The 25,475-nt window shown below is 50.0% G+C and overlaps 1 long non-coding RNA gene across 3 annotated transcripts; it reads right to left on the reverse strand.

The window, feature by feature from the left end:
- Positions 1-511: 511 nt before the first annotated feature.
- On the reverse strand, positions 512-25,146 carry LOC131278230 (uncharacterized). Of its 3 annotated transcripts, XR_011648637.1 has the most exons (4): positions 24,350-25,146; positions 15,018-19,591; positions 8,713-8,951; positions 512-980 (listed from the first exon to the last, which is right to left on the reverse strand). It is a non-coding gene; the product is annotated as an uncharacterized lncRNA (long non-coding RNA). The 3 variants fall into 3 exon arrangements; XR_009185517.2 differs by lacking the exons at positions 15,018-19,591; positions 24,350-25,146 and adding an exon at positions 9,652-10,425; XR_009185518.2 differs by lacking the exons at positions 512-980; positions 8,713-8,951 and having other exon boundaries at positions 17,987-19,591; positions 19,672-25,146.
- Positions 25,147-25,475: the final 329 nt, after the last annotated feature.

Here is a 25,475-nt window from a genome sequence, read left to right on the forward strand (position 1 = left end):
TAAAATAATAATCATCAAAACATGGAGACAATTTGCATGAGAAGTTTCTTTGGACGGTTTGAAAAGGTCAGACTGCCCCATAGCTCATCTTGATGGGGACGGTGTGGCTACACATGAAAATAGTGGGGGTCAGTGGCCTTGAGACAGCGCAGTCAGCGGTGAGCTCGTCACTAAGATTCTACCTCCATGGTACCAATGGCTCCTCCCAGCCGCTGATTACAGTCAGACTGGAAAGTTCCATTTGAAAAAATATTGGCGATCATCAGCCGCTCTTTAGCTGGACCATGGGTGTGAGGAGAACAGGAAGTCTGGCCTGTCCTGGGGCCACAGGGCACCAGGGAAGAGAAAGGGGAGAGGACACCCCTCGCTCCTGGGCACCAGGCTCACCCGGGCTGTGGCAGACACTTTCCACCAGCCTGTTACCAGCGATCAGAAGGGACTTTGTGGCAACCAAATTTGCAGCATTTAAACCAAAATTTTGCCCCTTCCCCACAAGTCAGTAATGGTCATAATCATGATATAATTTATTAATTTAATTTTAATTTTATCCCGCCCCAAGATGGCTCCCTCATCTTGCTCATCTTCTCTAGGAGGCAATGGGAGCCAAATCCAGTACCTCCCATGCAGGAGGCAAGTGCCCAACTGCTTGAGCCACTTCCACTCCCTGCTGATTGCATCATCTGCTGGTTGTGTCACCTGCTGGTTGCTGTGTCTGCTGGTTGAGGCATTTGTTCCTTGAGACATCTGTTCGTCTTCGTTAGGAGGCACTGGGAACCGAATCTGGAACCTCCCATGTGGGAGGCAGGAGCCCAATTGCTTGAGTCACATCTGCTCCCCAGAATCTACTTTTATTTCCTATTATTTTCTCATCACGTTGTCTTTAATTATGCATATGGGGCGGGGAGGGCAGCTGTCTCCACTTCTTCTAGGGCAGGGAAAGTCTTCGTCAGCAGGTCCAGGGCCTGGCATTGTGTCTGGAACTGTCAGAGATAAATGAACAAATCTCTTAAATTTGGTTTCTAAAGTCAGTGGCTCTCAAAGCGGGGAGGGACACCAAAGGGTAGGGCCGTGGGGGCCTGGGAACCTAGTGTTCAGCTAAGGGGAGGCTCAACTTAGTCTAATAAGAAATTCTGCAGCAGTGAAGCAAAGATTCCTTCCCCTAATTCCAATGGCTTGCCTGGCTCTGTTCCTGAATATTAGCTGGAGTAATAAGGCTATCACCCACGAGTCCCGAGCATTCCAAAACTGTCCTGTTGTTCTTCCAAGAGTTAATGATCTTCAGACCTTAAAAAGATCCTGTAGTTTTGGCTGGATATCAAAATCAACTACCCACAGAGGAGCGGATTCCAGGAGGCTGAGAGCCTTACTCTGTGCGTATGGGGGTGGGGTGGGGTAGGGAGGTAGGACAGGGGAGAAGGGCTTCTGTTCAGACTCACATGCACACAGTCACATATACACACCCACAATCACTCACACCTGTGCACACAGGCACCAACACCAAAACTGAAGTATCAGCTGATCTAAGGAGATGATTCACTTTCTGCTCACTCAGTGATATGCGTGTGGTGTAAAGTTGACGTTCCCCTCAGATGTAGTCTGGTTTATGCCTTCTGTGGCTTGCCTGTCTTTTTTTTTTTTTTTTGTCCCAGATCCAACTCAGAGCGTCCTTAAGTATGACATGCATGACATGCAAAGTTTGATTTGGGGGGAATGGTTTATCAGCCTTCTTGGAGTTTTCTATATTCTCTTCTTTCCCCAAGATGACCTTCCCCTTCCCAGACTAGTCACAATGATGCCCTAAATACTGGTTAATAATAGCAGAAAATATCCATGTGATAACTGCCTCCACGTTTAGCATAGAACTGTTGTCAACGCACTGGTCCATCATATCACTCTCCAGGAGCCCCTCTGAGAAATTTCTCTCAGAATTCGAGAGGTAAATTTGTTTCTTCTAAGGAACCAATATACCTCTTCTCCACCCCCCCACCCCCCCCCCACCCCCCACCCCCACCCCCCGTCCCATCCTGGGCCCTGGGAGCCTCAGAGCTAAATTTTATATTAGTATTAGGTGTTGTATATTTACTTCCCTCCTCCTTCCCATGGTCCTGAAAAATGGGATGACTGCTTTAAGTCTTTAATGTAAGTTCTTTGTTGTAAGCTATCTTTTTTTTTTTTTTTTGGTGGCAAAACACAACCTATGCATGATCTTAGGGTAAAATGGAAATAAATGCAGGATCCTATATTCAAAGAGAGGAAAACAGCTGCATAAATAGTAAAGAATAATTTCTTATGAATAAAAGTTCCTGAAAAAGATGAAGGGGTCATTGTGGGGCACAAGCTGATGAGGCAACAGTCACTCTGTGCCAGAGGGAAGCTGGGCCGAAGAGCCTGGGTATTTGGGTGTGTGTGCACCGTGAGAACCCTTCCTTCTCCAGGGTGCTATTTTATTTCAATACTCCATGAAGGGAATAAAAAAGCTCGGGAAGCAGATTCTGCTGTAGCACAATGAATCTGGTTGGGAAAAGAGAACATTTCCTGCTGGTCAGGCCAGTCAGATCCTGGGGTGCATGTCCAAGAACAGACTCCCCATTCTCCCGGCCTTTAGAAACATCTCATGGTGGGGGATGGAGGGGACTGGTATGAGTAGGGCCGGGTCTGAACAGAAGGGTGTGCTGCTGCAGTCTTAGAACTCCTGCTCTGCACATCACACCAAGACCCAAACTCAAAAACACACCTCCTTGCTCTGCCGCAGAGCCAGCTCCTGGAAGCCTGGCAAGAAGGCCTACCTCCCTGCACGGTCTTAATTCCCCCTTATAATCCTCCACAGCCTTCGTTCCTGGAGCTGCTGTGCTGGGTGTGCTGGCACCAGTGGCCATGTGAGCCATGCTGGCCCCTTTCCCTGACTTTTTTTTTTAATATAAATTTTGAAATGTGACTTTGAGATGAAAGTAAGAATGCCAAAAGGAGGCCGATGCTTTCTTGTGCTCAATTACAGCCCTGGGGAGTACCCCACACAAGGAACTGCTCAGAGCTCCAGCCAAGATGAAATCTGCTTTTCCAATAAGCACTTCAAAAGGCAGAGGGTGTTTTTGGCTGGTTTCAGCAACTGGGAAGCCAACAGTTAATAGGGCTGGGCACTGAGGCAGGGCTCCCTGCCATCAGGGAAAATCTGAAGCGGCTTTCACCGCAGTCGAAGTTATAAGGCACTTGTCTGGTTCCCCCAACCTAGTGGCACGAACCCTACTTCATTGGACCTCATTGAGCAGCTCTTCAAGATTAAAGATTTCAAAATCGCAGTTAATGACTCCCCATACAATTTTTTCTTCATTATTTTTCAGGCCAAATTCCTTTATAATAAGTTCTAGGTATGTTCCAAATTATTTTATTGAACTAGAATTTTGTTGATTTGAATATAGGACATACCAGGAGTGTCGATAATAATGAAATGAAGATGGTAGTGGTGATGATGGATGGATGGATGGATGGATGGATGGATGGATGGATGGATGGATGGATGGATGATGGATGGATGGATGGTTGGGCAGATGGATGATGGATGGATGGATGGATGGTTGGACAGATGGATGAACTGATGGATACCTGGATGGGCTGGTGGTATAGGTGGCAGTAGTGCTGTGAGATAAGCAGGGAAAGTTTTAGCTGTTCCATTTCACAAACCTGGAAGCTGAAGCTCCTCAAATCAAATCAAGTCACCATAGTTGAACCTGCTCTAGAGCCCAAGTCTTCCAAGTCATGCTCTTCCCATGACACCAGCCACTGTCTTCACTAACACGGCTGCGTTCTGACTGGGCATTGGCATTGGCCTCCTGCCCAGCACTGACCTAGAGCTTTCCAGACTCTGTCATAGTCATGGGTACATTTTGCCTATTTGCACTGCTAAGTATTAGTCAATGATCAAGTCACCAGGAGAATCAACACCAGGACTCTGGGTTTCCAGCTTCACCCTTGAAGCTCTAAAGCCACATCTGGATTTGGGCAAATAGTTCCTGATCTATTAGGTGAAAGTCTTGCATGAAGAAGAAGCACTTGAGTGTGGAACAAAGATTTTTAGATCAGTGTGTATAAATGATTTGTTAAAAATACATACATATTCCCAGGCCCCATTCCCCAAGCTTCTGAATGAGCAGGTCTAGGCCCAGGAAGCACGTTTTCTTAGGAGACATTGAAAACATTTATTTCTCTGAAGTCTTGCTTCAAATGTCACCTTCTCAATGAGGCTTGTCCTGACCACTATATTTAAAATTGCAACTTGCATACCATTCCCTCACTCTCCATCCCCTTTTTATTATAGCACTCATCACCTTCTAGTATACCATATAGTCTACTTATTTATTCTACTTTGTGTTTGTCTTTGTTCTCCCCCAAACGTGAAATCTCCATGAGGGCAGGGTCTGTTTATTCACTGACGAGTCCCCAGATCCTGGAGCAGTCCCTAAGTGGGTAACTATTTGTTTAAAATGACCAACTGAATGCTTCTAATGCAAGTGCCCCGTCGTGCACACTTTGAGAAACGCTGGTCAAGGGGAGAGTATGAGCTTTGATATTCTCCAGACAAGGATCTGGACCCCAGCTCTATTGCTTGGCCTTTAGACAAAGTCCTTAAGCCCCCTGGGCACCCATTCTGTCTTCCCTGAAATGAAGATGGCACCGATGGCCTAGAATTGCAACAGTGAGGGTCCGTGAGAAACCAGGCCCAAGGCAGTCCTCCACAGACAGGACTTCTTTTCTCTTTCCTCATCTTACAGGTGAGATTTTGCTTTCAAAGGCCTCTGAGCAGAAAATGAATCTGAAACCTCCCAGGTGGGAGGGAAGTGCAGTTCCCTGTTTCTCCTCAGGTGGAGAAGGGCAGGGAGGAAGAGCTAATGGAGGTCACCCGCCAAGGGGAGCATGTGTCATCCTGCCGGCTCCCCGGCTGCCTCTCCAGCCCAGAGGACACGCATTCACCTCCCACCTTCCCGCCATCCCTCCCCACCAGCTGAAATGAACAAGCGGTTTCTCTGAGTAAACAGACTATAAATCTCGGGGTGGAATCAGCACCCCTCTCTCCGCAAAGGCGGCATCATTCCAGAGCTCATCAGAGACAGTGCTTGGGTCTGCAGTTTGGCTTTGGAGACAGCTCCCCCAGCCGTGCACACCCCGGGGCGAGCATTCCTCCCCAGACAGCCCCCACCGTGGCCCCGGAGTGCGGCCCACAGACCCTTGCCAGCCCCACCTGGAGGGACCTAAACTAGAGCTTGGGGGGTTGGGGTGAGGTGGGCAAAAGGATTTCCTGGTGGTGAACCTGGATAGGTGAATCTTTTCCTCTAGGTTTTATGAAGCAGATAGGATTTGGAGGCAGACAGAAACAGAAAACAGGGAACGTCTACACGCACAAAGACACACACACATCGCACACACAAAGAGGAAAAGAGGGCAACCCCTGCAAAGCAGAATCAAGCCATCTGTCCACGCAGAAGACAGGACAGTGGCGAGGACGCACGACCCCAGAGTCCAGAGCCTGCGTCCAAGCTCCTGCTCTGCTGCCAGTTGTCCAAAGGCCTTGGACCAGTGCCCCTGCCTCCCTGCCCTCAGGCTCTCACCCATAAAACATCAGCCTCGTGGCCCTCCCAGAGCTGACGTTTCACTAGTCCCCATCTGGCTTGGGCCAGATGCATTGCTGAGGCTTAGGGAAAACTGCCCAAATGTGCGGCCATCTAAATCTCCTTGTCCAGCCCCCACCCCCATTTGCGATCCAAATCAACACTGGGACCTTGACTTTCAGAGACCACGTAGGAAGGAGCAGGGTTTGTACGGACTCGCCACTCTTCTTCCCTGGCCTCTTGTCCCCTGTGGGGGCCAGGGCCTCTGAGGCTAAATCCCCTCTGAGCCCTTGGGATGCGGCTTCCACCCAGAGTCCCTGCTGGGGCTGTGACTCAAAGCTGCCCCAAGGTCAGACTGCGCTCTGGAATGACATCTGCCTCTGGCGAGCAGCTGCTCATATGAATTCAAAGAGAAACCAGGGTTCTTCAAATAGAACAGGCTCCCTTTCGAGCCCAGCCGCCACTCCCTCCATACCCAAACTGTCACACCCTGGCACCTTGGAGGAGCTCTGAATGGCCTGGCAGAGGTTTCTGAGGAAGGGGAACTGCCAGGAACCAGTTTTATGACCCTGAGCATCCCCTTCCCCTCTCTGGGCCTTGGTTTCCCCATCTAGGTTGGCCTAGCTCTCTGCCACGTACAGAGCCCGCCCACCTCACCGGCTGGCCCTGATGGGGGAGGAGAGATCTCAAATGGAAGAGATGAGGAGCAGGCACTTGAAGTCAGGGTTAGAGGGCTAGAGGCAGAAATCAAGCCTGTTTCCTATTTCCCAGAATTATTTCATCTTCTCCTCTTCTGCCGAAAGCCCGAAGAGTCCTCGGGCATCGGCCAGGCCAGTGGTGTTCAAACTCTTTTTTACCCAAACAGAGCCTTTCTCCAAAGGAAATCTCACACCAGTCAAGCCCAGGCTTTCAAATAGATGAGGAGGGGGCGCAAGCAGCGATGAAACGGAGCATTTGGGATGAAGGTGCACCAAAAAAGAAATGAAGAAGAGGAAGGAACAAAGGGTAAAGGGGCAACTCCGTCGAAGTGGCTGGGGATGCTGCAGGGAGGGGCGTCCTCAGGCAGCCAGAGGAGCCACCCGGAGCCTCACTGCCCTGCACTGTGTTTTCCACTACAGAATAAACTCCCCACCCCTCCTTACGGCAAGTAAATTTTTAGGAAAAGAAAAGTTTCATCAACTCCCAGGCCCCTCATCCTGACCACAGACACACAATGTTCCTCGTCAAACTGCAGCAATCCCCGACCCCATTCTCTTGTACCCCTGTATGAAGACCCATTAGCTTGAAAGCAGCAAGCCACAGAGCTCAGACAGAGAAAAGGGGGGAGCAGGCAGCAGGGAGGCCACTGAGCAGAGAAGGATGACCAGAGAAGGAGGGAGACAGACCCGGCAGAGCAAGTCCGTTCATGGCCCTGATCTGGCAGATCTGACCACCCAGAGCCCTCAGGTTCCTGGCAGGGCAGTGAGGAGGCAGGAAGCTGCCAGGGAAGCCGGGAAAGGACACTGGTGTCCCAGTGTCGTGAAAGTGGAGGAGGGACTCCCAGGTCTTTGGGGAAGCCTGACCAAAGGCTCCTCGCGGGTCTGAGCCCGATGGCCTGCCTGGAGGAGGTGAGCAGCCGTGCTGGCCCCCGGGGCAGGGCGATCTGTGCACTGGCCGCGATTCCACAGCACGGAGAACATCAGTGACGTCAAGCGCGGCGGGGCGCGGCCAGCGCTAACTAGGCGCAGATGCAGGGGAGAGGGCCGGGCTCCACGAGGAGGTGCTCCCGGAGCGCGGGGCCCCCAGTGCGCGGCGGGAAGGAGTCCGAGCCCGCCCGCCGACTCCCAGCAGCGCGATAGCGCGCCCTCGCGGCCGTGGCCGGGAGCGCGCTTTCCGGGGAAACCAGCGGCCAGCGCAGCGAGAAGCCCGGGAGCCCGGTCAGGGCCTGACATCCAGCGCTCTTTGGCCTCACGTTTAGAATCACCTGGGAGTATTTAAAAATCCCGATGCCCAGGGAGCGTCTCATCCCAAAGAACCTAGAACCCCTGACAGTGGAACCCAGGCATTGGTATTTTTAAAATTCTCTAGGGGCTTCCTATGACGGCCAAGTTTAGAACCAGTTCGTTAAGGCAGTGGTTCTTAAACTTGACGGGGCTTCAGAATCATCTGCAGAACATATTAGAACCGGATTACTGGACCCTACCCCAGACTAGCCTACCCAGCACCCCCGGAGGGCCAGCCTTACAGCTCGAGTCCGTCTCCAGGTGCTGCAGCTGCTGCTGGTCCCAGAACTGCCGAGAGAACCGTCGTAAACTCTCGCTACTGCCACTGCTCTTGCTGGCGCAGGGATGTCACTGGGGAAATGGCTAAAAACACAAGTTTGGGGGTGCCACCTCGGATCCACAGCATCAAGGTCCACATTTTAACAAGAGGCTGGTGATCCGTAGGAGGTTAAAGTTTAGAAGTGCTGCTCCAAACGCCATTTGGTCAGGCCCACCACCCAGGCTGTGCTGCACGCTGACAAGAAAGAGCTCCACGACCTCCCCAAGCCCTCTAGGCCAGGGAGCTGGACGCTACTGCCAGGAAGATCTGGTCCAACTGTCCTGCATGACAGTTGGGGAAACGGAGGCCCAGAGGAGGGAGAGCCTGGCACAGGACCCTGAGTTCTAGGGTGACCAACTGTCCCCATTTGCCCTGAACTGGTTTCCCAGGACCAAGGACTGCAGTGCTAAAACCAGTGCAGTCCCCCTAATGTTCCCACAGGTCTCATCTACTCCTAAACATCCCCTCCTGCTCCCCAGGAGACAGAGCTGGTGCGTTCTCGCCTTCTCCACCAGTCAGGCGGCAAGGGCGCTAGGAGCCCACGGAGGCCAGCTCCTCCTGGCTGCTGGCGAGCAGGCTGAGGCGGCGAGCGGCGATGCGAAACACCGCGACGGAAAGCACGGAGGAGAGGAGCCAGGGCCAGGGGACGCCGGAGGGGCCAGGTTTGAAAGGCGAGTGTCCGCCACTGGCCCTCAGTGTTTAGACTCGGACCCAGTTCCTGTTCATGGTTGTTCTTCTGAATTCTCAGGGGGAGAGAGACAGGTTGGAAGCCTGGCCTCAGGCACCGGGAGCAAATCTGCACAAACTCTACCTGAAGTGGCACTGGCGCCCCAGCTTGGACTGCCATTCACGGTGGGTCCAACCTCTTTATTTGTTTGTTTATCCTGTTACATGAAAAGTTCAGCATGAATCCTGGGCCCCGAGCCAGGTGGCCTTCACGTGGAAGTCCAGTGGCCGAAAGGTAAGTGCTTTCCGCGGTCACCATCCTTGCAGTCCGTCTGAAGGTAACAGACCCATTTTGGCCACAGAGTTAAAGACCAGTTGGAGAGACTAGACAAAAACACAAATAAATGACAATAAGAGAGATATCATAAGACTGTGGCAGTTTTGATGTCCGTGAGGTGGAGGGAGGGGTGGCATTTGGAGTGGGCAGACACGAGAGTGGTGCCTGCCTGTGGGAAATCAGAGCAGGCTTCATGGTGGAGGCTGTGGGGCTACCACACTGGGGAGAGGTGGAGCTTGGACATGACATGTGAACCTTGACTTGTCTGAATTTGAACCTCATACTCCTAACTACTCCTCCAGTCTGTGCTCAGAGGGGTCGAGGAAAGACCCACCTCACCATCTATCAGGGTGTGTAAGTGGGATGGTCTGGCTGGAGAAGAAGGTCCCACTGAGACAGCCTAAGCTGGACAGGGAAGGAGGGGCCAGGGGAGGGCCTTGAATTCAACGTTGATGAGCTTTATCCTGGTCCTCTGGGAAGCCATCTGAGTTATGATGCAGGAAAGTGACACTAATGAAAATCTCAGGAAGATTGAATCTTTCTAGAATCTGGCACATTGCTGATGTACAAAGTTCTGGCTTTAAGGGAGCATGATGAAATAATCACTAATGGCCTTTATTCATGTATTAGTCAGCCAGAGGTGTGCTGATGCAAAATACCAGAAATTGGTTGGTTTTTATAAAGGATATTTATTTGGGGTAGGAGCTTTCAGTTACCAGGCCATAAGGCATAGGTTACTTCCCTCACCAAAGTCGATTTTCATGTGTTGGAACAAGATGGCTGCCGACATCTGTGAGGGTTCAGGCTTCCTGGGTTCCTCTTTTCCCAGGGCTTGCTTCTCTCTGGGCTCAGGGTTCCTCTCTTCCTGGGGCTGGCTTCTCTTTCCTCTGTGAGCTTAATTCCTGGGGCTCCAGCTTAAGGCTTCAGCATCAAACTCCAATTTCAAAACTCCAACGTCAAAAATCCTCAACTCTGTCCTTTGCTATGCCTTTTATCTGTGAGTCCCCACCCACCAACACCCTTATGACGTGGCCCAATCAAAGCCCTAATCATAACTTAATCTTGCCCAGGTACAGACCAGATTACAAACATAATCCAATATCTATTTATGGAATTCATAACCATATCAAACTGCTACAATTCAGTTATATCATTTTGGAGGACCACATTTCAATGTTCTGCATTCATTTCCATTCATTCCCAAAAAGCTCTTGGGAAACGACCAATTTTTAATTGTTAAATAAAAACAAGGTGGGTATTTGTTTTCCTCACATATGTCTTGCTTTTTTACATTCCCAACTACATTGCCCTGCTATCAGCCTCACAGAAAAAAAGAAACTGAAATTAAAAATTAACCAAGAGCATTTAGAATGTCAGTGAAATGAACAGCCCTGGTGTTAAAGAGCGCCCCCTAACTCTCTGGTTTATTGCTCCAACAGGAAGGAGAGCTGGGGCAGCAGGTCCTTGGCTCCCTGGGTTTGGGAAGCCAGCTGATTGGAACCAGCTTGCCATTCAGTTCAACAAGCGTTTACTGAGGTAGGTATCTGGGGGACTCGGAAAATGTCCCGGCCTTTGAACTCAGGTCACTCGTAGGACCAGCTCTGATGGAAGCACATATAAGAGGCTAAGGACAAAAGAAATAGAGGCTATGGAAATGGGAGTGGAGTGGGGTGGGGAATGGGGAGTTAATGCTTAATGGGTACAGCATTTCTATTTGGGGTGATGGAAAAATTCTGGCAATGTACGGTGGTGATGGTAGTGCAGCACTGGAAATATACTGAACACCACTGAACTGAATGCTTGAAAGTGGCTAAAGTGGGAAATTTTATGTTGAACGTTACCACAATAAAAACGAAAATGAAAAGACCATTGAATTGTCCAACAAAACGAGTGAACCTTAATGTAAACTATGGACTTCAGTTGATAATAAATTGATAATAGAGTTCAGTTGTAACAAATGCACCACACTAGTGCAAAATACTAATAATAGGGAAAACTGTCATTGAGGGAAGGTTGGTATTTGGGGACTTTGCACTTTCTGCATAATTTTTCTGTAAAATTAATTATTTTATTATAAAAGGCTGTGAAAGACAGAAGGGAGACTGATGCATGCCATACAGAGGGCAGCATTTGTGCCCTAAAAGAATCAAGACTTTTACTAATAAAAAAGAAAGGGCAGTCCAGGCAGCGGGAGCAGCCGAACAGAGAGGTGGACGGGAGAGCGCCGCGTTTGGAGGAAATGGCTGGAGTCCGGTGCTGCTGGAGTGGGGGGTGCAGCGGGAGGAGGGGTGTGCCCGGCTGCCAGGCAGCTGGGGACCAGACTGGCAAGGCTAGCCCTAAGGCATGGGCGGGATGAGGAAATGTATGGGGAGCCTCGCTTTAGGCTCTTGGTGTGGGAGAATTAACACATTCCAACAGGCCCTTGGGCCCTGCCTGGTGGCGGGTGGCTGGCTGCAGGCCCAGGTGGAAGATTGCTGGGGTCATCCAGGCCAAGGATGATAAGGACTGGCCAAGGCTGCAGCAGGGAGGAAGGAGAGGCAGGGAAGTTCCTGAGAAGTTCGGGAGGCCCAGGTTTTGACTCGGTGACTAAAGGAATTCTACTAGTCAGCATCCAGCCACACAGCAGGATCCACACTAGTATTTCAAACAGAGGGAACTCAATGCAGAGAATGGTTGCATGGGCCACAGAAAAGCTGAGAAGCTAAACAAGAGGTTGAGGCAGTGCAGAGGTGAGCCATGGGAGGGAGCCACCGCCACCAGACAGAATAAGAGGGGCCAAAAAGGAGGCTGTGGAACTAGAGCCCAGAGGCCAGGAGCTACCGGCCAAGCCGAAACTAGAGCAGGCCTGTTCAGTGGGAGCTCGAGTCAGGGAGGAGACTCGCCCCCGCTGGAGATGCTTCCTACAGCAGAGAATGAGGGGAAGACACACCCTGCTTCTCCCCTCCACCCACCTTCAAGTCTTCCACCTTCCTTTGGTCAAACCTACTTGGAAACCAGGAGAAAGGGGAGCCTGGGAAACTTCAGGTTTTCCAGAGGAGACAAAAGCTGACTCGTGCCTGAGTCACACTCTCACCCAGCTCAGAGCCTCCTGGGTGCAGCCAGGTAGGGAGGTGTCAGGAGGCTCCCTATCAGGCCGGCCCTCAGGTGGACGAGAGAGGACGGTGCCCTGCAGACAGGGCTGGCCTGGAGAGAACCGGCGCAATCCTGATGGATGCAGGATCACCAAACACCTGAAAGTAACTTGTTTCTCTCTCTGTTGCTAGAATATGAAGAAAAGAGTCGTATGTAAATCAGAAAGTAATGAAATGCAACCCTCTCTTTGGGCTAAATTCTACTTTTGGTGGTCAAGAATATCCTGTTGAAGCAACGAAGTTTGAAAACCAGCTTCAGCCAGTTGGCGGGACCTGCGCAGAAGCAGCCTCTTGCTGCCCTCACTTCAACTTGCTTAATTAACATAGTAAAATTCCCACCCGGGGTGGAGTTATCCACCCCTTTCTTGATCATGCAATGTATGTGCAAGCGTGATTTCCTGAACACACTAATCATACAATTATATAACCAGCTATGTGTGTTCCTCCATAGGATGGACGCTAATGCATAATCAAAGCAAATGCTAAGTAGTAACTTGGGTGTTTAAACAAGAGTGAAACTGCGGCACGGGGAGTTGGGTCTGAGTCACTTCAGACTGGCCTTGGCTCCTTACCTCTGCAGACGTAAATAAATGTGAGTTTGCCTAACTTGCGTGTTGAAGGCCCTGCTTTGAGGCCTAACAATCCCAGTTCTGAGGACAACTAGCTGTGTGACTTTGGGCAAGTGAAGGATGCTCCCTGAGCCTTGGTTTCCCATCTGTAAATTAGAAATAGCACCTCCCCCAGTGTGAGACTCAAAATCACATAGAAGGGCTTTGTGGACAATGAGGATCTATCAAGGATGGCGATGTCTGGCCAGGGCTTAGTGATGCCGCCAGCTAGGCGAGGCGTTTGGAAGGAGGGCTGGGGCTTCCTGGGGTGACCCACCCATGCAGAGGTGAGTACCATCGCCCCACTGCCAGTATGGGCTTAAAGGCTAATTTCTGGTGGCAGCCTGGCCACATCTCTGGTCATTCCTCTTGGGGCCAGCCATCCCTACTTGAAATGACTGAGACAGCAGTGCAGCTGGTGGAACCCCAAATAGAACCAGATGGCCTTGTCCGTGTGAACCTTGGACCTGTGACCTCATCAAGAGGCAACTGAGCTGAGAAGAAAGACCGTAGGTCTGCCAATCAGCGCTGCGTGTGAGAAAGCTTTCGTGAGAAAGACGAGATAACGCAGAGAGTACATGTCACACTTAGGAGTCTGTGGACAGTTGCCAGGGTCCTTTCTTAGGAAAGGCTGGAGTTCATTCATAACTATGTCCTTCTTTCTTTTCATGATGTCAAAATGTCCTTATATGAAATTACAGTAACAGTAGACAATGACAATTGATAGTCTTAACTAACAAAATAAATCCCCAATTTTTTTGCTGTTGTTTTGGTTTTTGTTTGGTTTGTGTTTTGTTTTGCCTTACTGGTCCATGACATCTAAATGTGGAAACACTGACCCAAATGTCCACCCAATTCTCAGCCCGGTGAGGTGGGGCCTGAGGGACGCACACAGCACAGGTGGCCCTGGTGCGTCCCTCGGGAGCACCACGCCCCAGCACAGGTGCATCAGTGCGTGGTGTTTCGACAGCCACACACTTACCTGGGGGGGGGTGGGGGCAGAGCAGAGAGCAACAAAATGGGGGCCTTTCAGCCACCAGCTTTGGTCCAGGGGTACCTCCCTCCCCACAGAAGGCTCAAACTTCCTTTCCTGATCCAGCTGAGACGTGAATTCTTCCCACCCTTCCCCCTAGAGTCTCCTTCACAGCCACTGTTGAGTGGGGGGTCCAGTCCAGCCCCCACGTAAGTGCAGGGAAGGAAGAGACCTTGAAATCAGCTGGACCTGGGCCCCAGAAACGGTGTGCAGAATCTTGTGGGTGCATTCTTCCTGGACAGGAGCCATGTCTTTGCTCCGATTCTCAGAGGGGTTGTCCCCCCCGGGGGCATGGACTTCAGGTGATGCTCGCCCCTCTGCAGCCCCCGTCCCACTGCTCCTGCCTCACGCAAACTGCTCCAGCATCCCAGAACTGCAGGGAGTTGCCCAAACACCCTGTGCTGCTTCAACGCCTGACTGTAGTGGAAGCTGCCCCTCCACCTGGACTCTCTCCTTCTTCACCCCTTCTTCCCAAGCACTTTTTTTCCTCTGGTCTTTAAGATTCCCATCAAGCATCACCTCCTCCAGAAAGCCTCTCCTAGACAGGTGAAGCATATTGTATTTTCCATACCCTCATCCCATCCCTCAGGTTCTTCTGCCTGACACTCCTCCCACCCAGAGGTGGATTCTGTGTCCCTGTCCCCCCAAATCCGGGTGGAGCTCAGGACTGTCCTGACCAAGGAAGGATGGTGGAAGTGATTCTGTGGGACTTCCAGGCTGGGTGATGGAAGGACAGGGCCTCTGCCTGGCTCCCATTCATATTCTCTCTGTCTGCCCCCCATCCCTCCTTCCGCAGCACTTGCTCTTGGACCCACTTTACGTGCGAAAGTCCAGGCCACAGGGAGAGGGCGTGTGCCTGGCAATGGGCATCGACCCCAGGCACACCAGGTGAGGCCATGGACAATTGTGGAGCCAAGTGTCCCCACTGAGTCCTGTCTGCATCCTGACCCACAGAAGCCACCAGAGGAAATAAATGATTACTGAGTTTTAAGCCACTATATTCTGGGGTAATTTGCACTACAGCAATTGCCAACCAACCCAACTGAGTGCCCTTCTCTCAAGCCGCATGATCCCTGGGCTTCTCTTGGCAAGAGCATTTTTCCCCAAGCTGCATTTGTTGGCTGGCAGGACCATCTGTCCATCTTCACTGCCCTGGGCCCAACACAGTGCTTGGAGCTCGAGGGCACTCAGCAAACATTTACCCAGTGAAATCCAGGAAATCAAGAGACTATTTGGTGTATCAGTAATGAATCCTTAGATGATAGAAATTTGAGCTTCTGCTCTAAACATATAACATCTTTTAAAGTGAATGAAATAGGGGTAAGAATATATTCACTTAACCTTTAAAGTTTCACGAATCAGTCATTTTCGGCCGAGGTCTCTGATTGGACTTGCAGGGGTTTTTCTGTGGAGCAAATGGATGATGGATGAAAGGAAGTCTTTGGCCCCAAAGGCAATATGCCTCTGCAGCCTCGATGACCTCAGGACCCACCAAGTTTTACTTCTTTTAATTTCTCTAACTGTGACTCCAGAGCTTCCCCACACACAGGCAGGCCTGGTCCAGGGGTGCACCACTCCCTCCCTCCCGCTTGCCCTGGCCTTGGGCAGGGCCCCGTCAGACCCCCCTCCCCAGGCTCTACCCCCAGGGAGTGCTCACCCAGGGCCCCCAAATGCAGAATATCGCCTCTGCTCTCCCAGACCAGGCTCCGCCCTGGGCCCCTGGGCCTGTGCTCCTGGCTTGGAGGGTGAAGGAATTTCACTGTAATGCAGACCTCACCAGGAACACTTGACAGTTCTCAAAGCATTGTCTCCTACATCACTTCACTTGACCTCCATGCCCATCCACTGAGGCAAACCCGGCTGGGATTCGAGTCCATTTTACAAAAGGAAGCACCTTTTTCAGTGGCACTGAGAGTGCAGCCTGGGACTTCTGATTCTGACTGTCACACCCCTCTAGGACCACTGTCAGCCAGGCTGCTGCTCATCGCAGTGGTGGGTGGTGCTGTATGTACACAGGGCCAGCAAAACCACCCACGGACACATGACCGTCCCAGTTTAGCTGCTGGCGTCCAGCACATTCCTGGACCTCCTCAACCCACACGGTCAGTAACTGGAAGCGCAGGAAACCTGAGTGCAGGTGAATTAAGTAGGATTAGGCTGGTACTTCTGCTGCCAAAAGAAACACACAAGCACACACACACAGCAAAGGAACAACAGAAGGACAAAACCTTTCCTCTGCATTCCCGAGCCAATTGCAAAGAACTGCTCTGGAATACGTACAGTTTGGGTTAATTTGTGCTCCCTCTCCTTGTATCAAAAATAAGACTCAAGTTAGCTGTGCTGTGTCTAGTTCACAAATGTCCGCCGATGTAAATATTTAGAGGATCCGAGCCTGTGTCCACACACGCACACAGCCCTGTCTCTGGAGCTAGAATTCTCGGGGTGAGGATGCGTTCTGGAATCCCTCTTTCCACACCTAGCCCGTCTGGTCACTGTCTCTGAGGACAGCTTTCCTCGAGCTGAGGGACGGGCAGGCAGGAGGCTGCGCGCCGTGCGGCAGCCAGGTCAGCTTACAGCTAGCTGTCAGCCCGGTTACTGACGCCCCAGCGAGGCCATAAATAACAGCCTTGGACCCGCAGCAGGCCGCCCGCCCCCAACAACTCCCTCCTCCATCAATCTGCCCTAATGACTGCTTGGCATTCAGCCTTCCGCCGTGACCCGACCCCGGCCCCGGGCCTGCGTTTCTTCCCAGGCACAGAACGGGTCAGCTGGGAGCACATGGCTTTGAGAGGTCCCGTGTCCTGTCGTTCACTTTATGGATGCCTGAGAGGGGGCAGGCAAACGCTCGTCACTCAATACACCCCCCTCCTGAGACGGGCTCCAGCAGGCCGCGCTGTAGCGCTGTTGTTCATCTGGTCATGGCAGATTCCACGCCACAGAGGATCCAACTCAGCAACTGCTTCCCTTGGCCATAGCCCAGCTCCGTAGTGGGTGGGCAAAAGCCAAAGGATACCGTAGCTCAAGTGTTTACACTTCTTTTGTCCTGGCACCAAGTGGCAACTACCTTTTATTCCTACCTTTCGTTCTTAAGCCTTATTTGCCTCAACTATCTCACCTAAAAACATCCCACCTAAAATCACTTCCTCCTCCTGCCCCTTCTCTTGATTTCCTGTGATTGAATTTACATAAATAAAATACTCATATGAGTCCCCTCTACCATCCAATAAAACAGTTTGGTATTTGAATATCTTTAGATAAAAAAATAAAGGATGACCAAACGACTGTTAAAAATTGCACTCTATCAGTACACACACCCACACCATCATTTTAAGCCTCTGTGACCTCAGAGCTGTAGAGGATAGAACAGCTGTAGAGTCAACCCCTCCCTTACATGTAGGAAACTGAAGCCCAAAGAGGCAGTGACTTCCCTAAGGTCACAGATGGAGGGCCCAGGTCTCATCGGTCCCAGCCCAGGGCACTTGGGCGGCAGAAGCAGCCAAGGCTGGTTCTCCCCAGTTAGACACTAAGCCCCTTGGCCCAGCACCTGGCACAGAGCAGTGGACACTGGCAATGCTCTACCCAGACCCCTGGGGGCCCTCTTGCTGGTTCCACATGCCCTATCTCAGCCTCTGGGTGTTTTTGCTTCTAACACCAGCACCTTTGACTTTGGAGAACTGTCCCTGGACCACTGAACAGCTTTACATCCAGGGGTGGGGGGCAATCTTGAGTTTGGGCAGACTCTAAGAGATAACTCAAATTCTACTGTTTTTCTGCAGGATCCAGCTGGTTCTTCACCTGCAATCATACCCTGCTTGACTCCCCACCCCCTTGCCTGTCCTGCTCCCCACCCCGCCCCATGCCAATGTCTCCTGGGATCGCTTCCTTTTAATAAATCACTCGTATCTGGACTCTCATCTCAAGGTCTGCTCCTGGGGAACTTGACGTATGACACTGGTAAATATTTGTTGAATGAATGGATCTTACCCTAATACCAGCTAGAGTGAGGTACTAATGGAAAGTAACCTTTGGTTAAAGGAAAGGGCAAACTAGGGCAAGCAGCCCCAGCAGAGGATGGTCAGCAGTAGAAACTGTGTTTAAGCTTCCTGAGGGCTGAAGCCAGGATTGATTAAATCTCCAGTTACCTCCATTTAAAATTGCTCCAGTTGGTTATTGTAACCATGGCGACCACCTAGCATAGCCGCAGAGGGGCCTGGTTGTTTCAACATTCCCAAGGACACTCTGTTTATCTGGAGCCTTCTGCAAATTATCAGTCTGGATTGGCTCATCTCCTGGATAACTCAATGCTTACGTAAAGTGATGAAATGTTTAATATTTACCCTAATTTAACATTTACACTCTTTTTAGAGCAGATGCCACTTTTTGCTGCTGCTTTAAACAGAGGGAACCTACAGCAGATGCCTTCATCCCACCCTTTCTCCAGCAGTCACTTCTTAGAGAGGTCTGTGAGAGCTCAGCAGTGAGGGAGCGGCCCCTCGCTGGCCATTTTCTTTGTCAGGCAGCCTTCCCATTTGCTCCAGCAAAGCTGGAGGTGGGGGGCAGTCTCAACCAGCAGTGACAAGAGACGGCTGATAAATACGCTGCATCTTGTCCACTAGGAGGACGGTCTGGAGGTGTTCTGGATGCTTCCAGGAAGTCCTTATGGAATCCAGCCTGGTTGTCCCCAGAGCAGCCTCCTTGGTGCATCCTTGTGGTGGTCTTTCTTGCCTGTCTCACAGTCCTGATTTCTGGGATCATCTCCCAAATATACAGCACCCAAGTCCTTGCCTTGAGCTCTCAGGATAACACAAACTAAGGCATTATTTTACATGGTTTAGACCAGGGGTTCTTGACCATTTTTGTTCCACGGATCCCTGTGCCAGTTAGGTGAAAACCACAGACCCCTTGCTAAGTCCGCACTATGCTGGGTATTATTTAATAAACGTATCATACCCGCACCCCACAAGAATAATGTTTTTTGAATTTCAATTCAAGCTCATTGACCCCTTGGGAAGAACCCCTGATTTAGACTTTCTCCAGGCGATATGGAGCCATGATTATACATGTCAGCTCTTACTCTGTGCTGAAGCAACGCATTGCTCTCAGGAGAGGCCGAGGGGCCCTTCATGAAATGGCCGGGGCTGCTCTTCTTTTCTAGTGCTTGTGTCTGATTTTGCCATTTTTCGGCCTCACCCCTTTCTTTGTTGTTAACAAAGTGCCTGCAGCAGCACTTCCACCCTCCTGCCAGTTTATTATGTTTGTCTTCAATCTACCACAGTCTGGAAACCATTATGGCCAAATTGATAGACATATATCTAAAGGAAAAGTGAACAGACTCTGAGTGCAAGAATGTTCCTTTGAGCAAATGCATGTGTTTTCATTGGAGGCACTGGAAACCTCTTTTGGTTTCTCAGGAGACAGTTTTGTTTCTTCCTGGTTTAGAACTCCATTTTGAAGAGTGTAGAGTTTGGATAGTGAAGTTTCGTTGAGTGAGTTCTTATATTTCAATCTGCTTGTGGGCAAATGCACTGAGTCTAATACTTCTCTCAAATGCCCTAGGGCTTTTGGCTTGCCGTTCATTAGGAAATGCCAGGTTCATAGATCTAATTTTTAAAGACTCCAGGAGACTTCACAAGTTGCCAGCTTTGCAGATGTCAAAACAATATCATATACAGACACACAAATGGTAGTTCACAGACATATTTCAGAAGAAAAATAAAATCAAGCAGGCCTTGATGCTGCCCCATTCAGCTTCCAAGTCTAACATACAGGTCCCCTTTCCTCTCCTGAAAATTTGTTCATTCCCCTTGTGGGCAGGAGGAATTAGGTGCTCACATTGGCTCCAGGGTGACACAGCGAGATCTCTCTTAGGAAGGAATTCTGCTCTGAGGCTCACCTCCTGTATTCATCAGGGTTCTCTAGGGAAACAGAATCAACAAGAGATATCTGTCAATATTATGCGATTCTATAAGAGTCTCTCACCATGACCGTGACCCACCGTGACCATGAGGATGCACAAGTCCAGGTCCCGCAGGCAGGCTACAACCAGGGGCTCTGATGAAAGTCCAGTGAAGGCCCTTGAAGAGTTCTGGGAGACTTTGGCTGTCCAAAGATGAGCTGGGAAATTCTCACTCCATGCTGGAATCACTTTCCCTTTTAAGGCATTCAATTGATTGGATAAAGCATCACTCACTGCTGATGGCAATCTCCCTGATTGATGTAACTGTAATCAGTTATCTATGATTTACCACTGCAGTAAAATCAATGGTGACTAAAGTCCATAAATGCCCTTGTATTACAGTTAGCCCAGTGCTTGCTTGACCAAACAGCTGGGCACGATTACCTGGCCGAGTTGACACAATAGCCTAACCATCAGGGGTCCTGGCGCAGGCCTCTGGGTGCCATGGTTGATGGGCACAGCTGATTAAGACCACAAAATAGTCAAGCTCTGGGCACATGGTAAGAACAAGCTCCAGCAAGACCGTTGCCTGTAACCCACATGGAAACCCTGGGCAGGGTGAGACCAAAGGCTCCGTGGAGCTGTCTACTGAGTGTTTTCTGTGCCTTTGACACAGGGGTGGGCAAAAACTTTTGGGGTACTGTTGTTGGAAAGGTTAAAGGAGAGAGGGAGGCCATTGCTGCAGGGATCTTCCTAGGAAGGCGGTTGTATTAGGGTTCTCCCTGGAAAACAGAACCAATGGGAGATAAATATATATAATGTAAATATAATGAGATTAACTATAGGAATTACTTCATAGAACCATGGGGATTGGCCAGGACAAATTCCATTAAGCAGGCTACAAATTGAGTGCTCCAATTAAGGTTTCAATAAATTCCCCAGAAGAAGTTGGCTGGCAGAAGTAGAGAAAGAAGTTCTTCTTTCTGACTGCTGAAATCATTCTCTCTCCCTTTGAGGCCTTCAACTGATTGGATGAGTCTTCTCCCATTGCTGAAAGCATTCTCCTTTGTTGATTGTAGATGTGATTGCCATAGATGCAATCTATTGACTAATAATTAAAATCCACAAAACATCTTCACAGTAACAATCAGACCAGTGCCTGCTTGACCAAACAACTGGACACCATTACCTGGCTAAGCTGACACATGAACTTATCCAACACGGCAGTGAATGGGGAGTTTTCTTCTTGAATGGGCTCAGCCCTACATGATGGTCACATGCTCCCTGCTGGTTGGGGGACTAGAAGTCCAGGCAGAGGGAGTGCCTGGCTCCATCCCAATGCCATGGCAGGAAGCCCACAAAAACTGGTATTCTGGGCATGGTTGTAGGTGATAGGAGAGGTCATGGTTGTCTGAAAGGGTATCAGGATTGGTGAAATTGTTGTCATCATCACAGGTATGGCAGATTGAAATACAAACCCATGTTCTTAATCTTAATCCATTCCTGTGGGTGTGAGCCCATTGTAAGTAGAATTCTTTGATGAGGTTATTAAAATGTAGCCAACTGATTCATAATGGGCCTTAATCCTATTACTGGAGGCCTTATAGAGAAGCCACAGGGAGAAAGTCAGGGGGAGATGCTAGAAGCTGGAAATAAATGGAGCCCGGAAGAGAAAGAGGAGGACATGGCCATGTGACAGTAAAGCCAAGGAACCCCACAGGTTGCCAGCAGCCAGCTTCCAAACACCACAGACTTGGAGGAGAAAACATTGCCTTGCTGATGCCTCGATTTTGGACTTCTAGCCATGAGCCAATAATTTCCCACTGTTTAAGCCAACCCATTGTACAGCATTTGTTTTAGCAGCTGGGAAATTGAAGCACTGGGGTTGGTCACTTATGTGTGCTTTGGGGGCTGGAGTTAGCACACAGGATGTGGTTGGAGGCTGAATGTTGTTGGCTGCAGGGCAGCTGGGTGTGGGAGGTTGTTAGGGTGTCATCAGGACTGAGCGGTTACAAGGACACTATGGATGCTCCTGAGGCTGGTGCTGCTTCTGCAAGGGGTCTATAAGCAAAGCCGTTCTGTGCGCTTAAGTCATGCTGAGTATTACACAAAGGGTGGCAATGCGATACTGACATTTCACCCTCGTGGGAATCCTCTTGGAGGACCTGTAAAGGATGTCTGAGAGCTTAGATGGGAATGCAAACAAAGCCCCTCCAGACAAGCTTACTACAGTGGTGACTCCAGAAAGAGACTACTCACATTGCAAGAGAAGAAACCACATCACACTGTAAAGATGTGGTTTAATTTGCCTCCTAGCTGAAAACTATGAGTTTTCCAAATCCATGATTCCTCAAGGCAGAGCTGAAACCTAGTTATGAGAAAGGACCAGCTTCTTGGTTAAGGGAATTTGACAGAAGCACAGAGCTGCCAGAAGTTCCAGCTTGGACTGCATTCCCGGGAAGGTAGCATTGCATAGCTGGACTGGGAGTGTCCACAACTAGTTTGAATTGGTTTCCCCTGTGTGTGCTTGATTGGGACAAAGAACAGGAGACAGGACCTTCACAAGGAAGTTGCTTTCCAAATTCACCATTTCCAACTGAAGGAGCTTCTAAAAAAATCTTGGTCCCATTGCCTCGAATGTTCAGTTGAACCAGGTGTACCAGGTTGTCCAGAATCCTGGGACCTGGTCTCCAACTCTGTTCTCTGCATATAGAAGGGTTTTCAGCAAGGACAGTCCCTGAAAAATGCTTTTTTGGAGGAAGGCAGGGATCTCCTCTTTGGCCATGTGCACAAAGGTCAGGCGGCATCCTGCTCCCCTGAGCAGAAAAGGAATGTCAGTATTGTCCAAGAACAGTTCTTCCCAACTCTCAAGGTCATTAAACAATCCATTCTCTTCACTGATTGTCTTTCTCAAGACATGAGTTTCTGCAGCTGGCACAGTGGTACCTGAAGTGCCTTAGAGACATGCCTCATGAACTGAATGCTCTAGAAATCCTTTTACACACCAATCCTTTCAGATTATCAGTGGATCTGGTTCAAAGGTCTGGGGTAAATGCTGCACTTTCACTTTTTTCAACGTTGCAGGACCTTTAATGCTTCTTATCCAATAACCAGAATACCCTGGACCACAAAGTATCTCTCTAGGAAGGCTGACCCCATCATCTCTGGAATTGCTGTGACATCCGGCTTGACAAATAAAGCCTGATGGGCCAGCCCGTTGGAACCAAACAGCACATGGCACACAAGTCATATTGCTCTAAGAAAGAAAGAGAAAGCTCTCTAGAGTCACCGATGGACGAAATCTGCCAGGCAACAGCCCACTAAAATGACTTCCCCGTCTACCACGGGACCACGGGCCCCGGCCCTGCAGGAAGGCGGCCAGCGCTGTGCTCCATACTTGGGGTCCATTCGCAGCAGGAGGAAGACATGGCCTTCAAGACGACCTTCGGTCCTGAGCTTCTGTGACCACTATATTGCAAGAAGCAGCCACTTGTAAGAAGGCGCTCCTGGGGATGTTTAGACTGAGGACAGGGTGACCTGGGAATGGTTGAAGGGTCATGAAGGCTGCTTTCACACTGAAAGGCTTTTGCGGGGACAGGAGTGTCCACTTGTTTTAGGCTAGGAGGGAACATTGCAAGGAGGCTTGTCTGCACAGTCAGAACTGCCCAGGAAGGGTTGGGCTGGCTCAGGAAGGAATGCGCTGACCATCAATGAGTGCGACCAGTGGGCAGGGAGGTTGCAGAAGCAGCTCTTGAGCAGTCAGGCTAAAGGCCATGATGGAGCTCTGCAGGCTGGCAGTGCCCCGGTTGTCTAGCTGCTCCCAGAGTTCTGAGAGTTTAGCCCCAGGCCATGTGAGGAGGTGGACACCTGCCAGAGATGTAACAGACCTCGGTGGCCTGGGACCGAGGTGGGGCCTTCTGCATACCTGCTGAAGGGAATATCTGGGCTCAAGGCTTTCAGTCCCTGGTTAACAGATGAAGATGAGAGGCCCAGAGAGAGGAAGTGACTTGCTCAGTCACAATGTAGAGGCAGAAGTGATGCCGCAAATCAGGACTCCTAGTCTTTTCTTTCCTTCCAAATGCAATCTGAATCTCTACTCACCTTCACAAAGCCTCCTTGGTAAAGTGGAGATGAGGGTGCACACAAGCACGGGAAGGGGGAGCTACGGAGGAGGAGGAATGCAGCGCGGGGAACAGAGGAAGGCCCGCCGCGAATGTGGCACCTCCAGCTTCCTCCTTCTGTGTGCGCTCGAAACATTCTTCTTTTTCCAGCAAATAATTCATAACACTGCATTCAGCCTCCCCAAATTAAAAAAAAAAAAAAACCCACAGGTAACGTAATCAGGCAACAGTGAATTTAAAGATAAACTCTTCTAACTTCTATATAAATTAGAAACGAACAGTCCTTTATAGTGAAAATCATTATAATGAAATCATATCCCCTTCAGTATACAAATGCTTCAGTTAGATCTCACAGGAGGACACGTGAGGCAATCAGATGCCTTCACCTGCTTATAAGGAATAAAGGATGAACGTAAGAGAAGTCACGTTTCGCTTATATTTGATATTCTGAAATAAGAGCTAAGCAGTACCAAGGTGAAGAGATTTTCCAAACTGCTGAACAATGCTTGGCAAAATTCCAAAGAAAACGAAGCACAAACTTTCCACTATTTTCACGGCAAGGGCTGTCCGGGAAAACTCAGTACGCGAACACCACTTTGTGTTTATATGTAAAACAGTAGGTTCTAGACTGATGTCGTTGTAAGCAGGATTCTTACCCACATCAGCTTCAGGCTGGACTCCCGCCCCAGCATTTCCCAACGCCACCAGGTGGCGGCGCCGCGCGGTGGAGTGGCACAGCCTCCGCGGTCCGCGGGGACTGGCTGGAGACCCGCGCTGCGGCTGCTCCTCGGCGCGGTGCGGACCCGGCACTTTTCAGAGTTGCAGAAGATAGGTGTTACTGCAGCCCTGCCCGCCGGCAGGGAAGGGGCCCCGCACACCACGTCAATGGGCTCGGCTACGTCCGTGGACCCCGGTTCGGACTTCCCCGGAATAAAGCACGGCCTCCGGGTAGGAAAGGCGGACAGGACGGACAAAGCTCCGCGGCGAGCCCCTCGCCCTCCTCGGCGGCGGGTTCCCGGCGGGCAGGGGCGGGCCCGGGACGGCCTCCAGTCCCCCTCCCTACGCGGCTGGGTCGCGAGAGGCAGACGCCTGCGGAGCTGCTGTAAACGACGGAAGAAAGCTATTCTTCCACTGGGCCACAGAGGGGCGCTCAGAGACCCAGCATCGGAACAAACTCCCCGCGAGTTACTGGCTTTGAGAGACCGTGAAATGTCTGGAGATCTGCGCCTGATGGAAGCAACTGAAAACACAAAGTGAGAAAGAATTCACTATTGGATTTGTATGGTGCTAAATGGTCTAATCTTTTACAGCACCTTCCAGTTCCCCAATATGCACTTGCTAACACACAACCTTTTTGTAAATTGCATTACCAGTCCTCTCCAATAAAACAATATGTAAACTGCACTTTTAGCTTCTTTCCAGAAACAAACCAACAGGAACAGGTAATACAGGTAAAACTTGAGAGTGGGGCATATGGAAATTGGGAGTGGGGCATATGGGAATCCCTTATGTTATTTTATGTAACATATTATGTAATCTAAGTATCTTTCAAAAATAAATTAAAAATATACTAAAAAATAGTGGATATTAACTAATTAGGTCTCAGTGCTCTTAAAGTAGAGTGATATTTATAAATGGGGAAAATAGATGTAGCCTTTAATGTTTTGGTACAGGACTCATCTTTCTCAAGAATTAATTTCTGTAGACTTCAGAGGCTTTCTGAGGAAAAAAGAGATGGTCATATGTAAGATTTTCTTAGCTTGATTCTAGTCAACCTAGTGT

The sequence above is a fragment of the Dasypus novemcinctus genome, chromosome 4 (assembly GCF_030445035.2).
Source record: "Dasypus novemcinctus isolate mDasNov1 chromosome 4, mDasNov1.1.hap2, whole genome shotgun sequence".
Classification (NCBI taxonomy): Eukaryota; Metazoa; Chordata; class Mammalia; order Cingulata; family Dasypodidae; genus Dasypus; species Dasypus novemcinctus.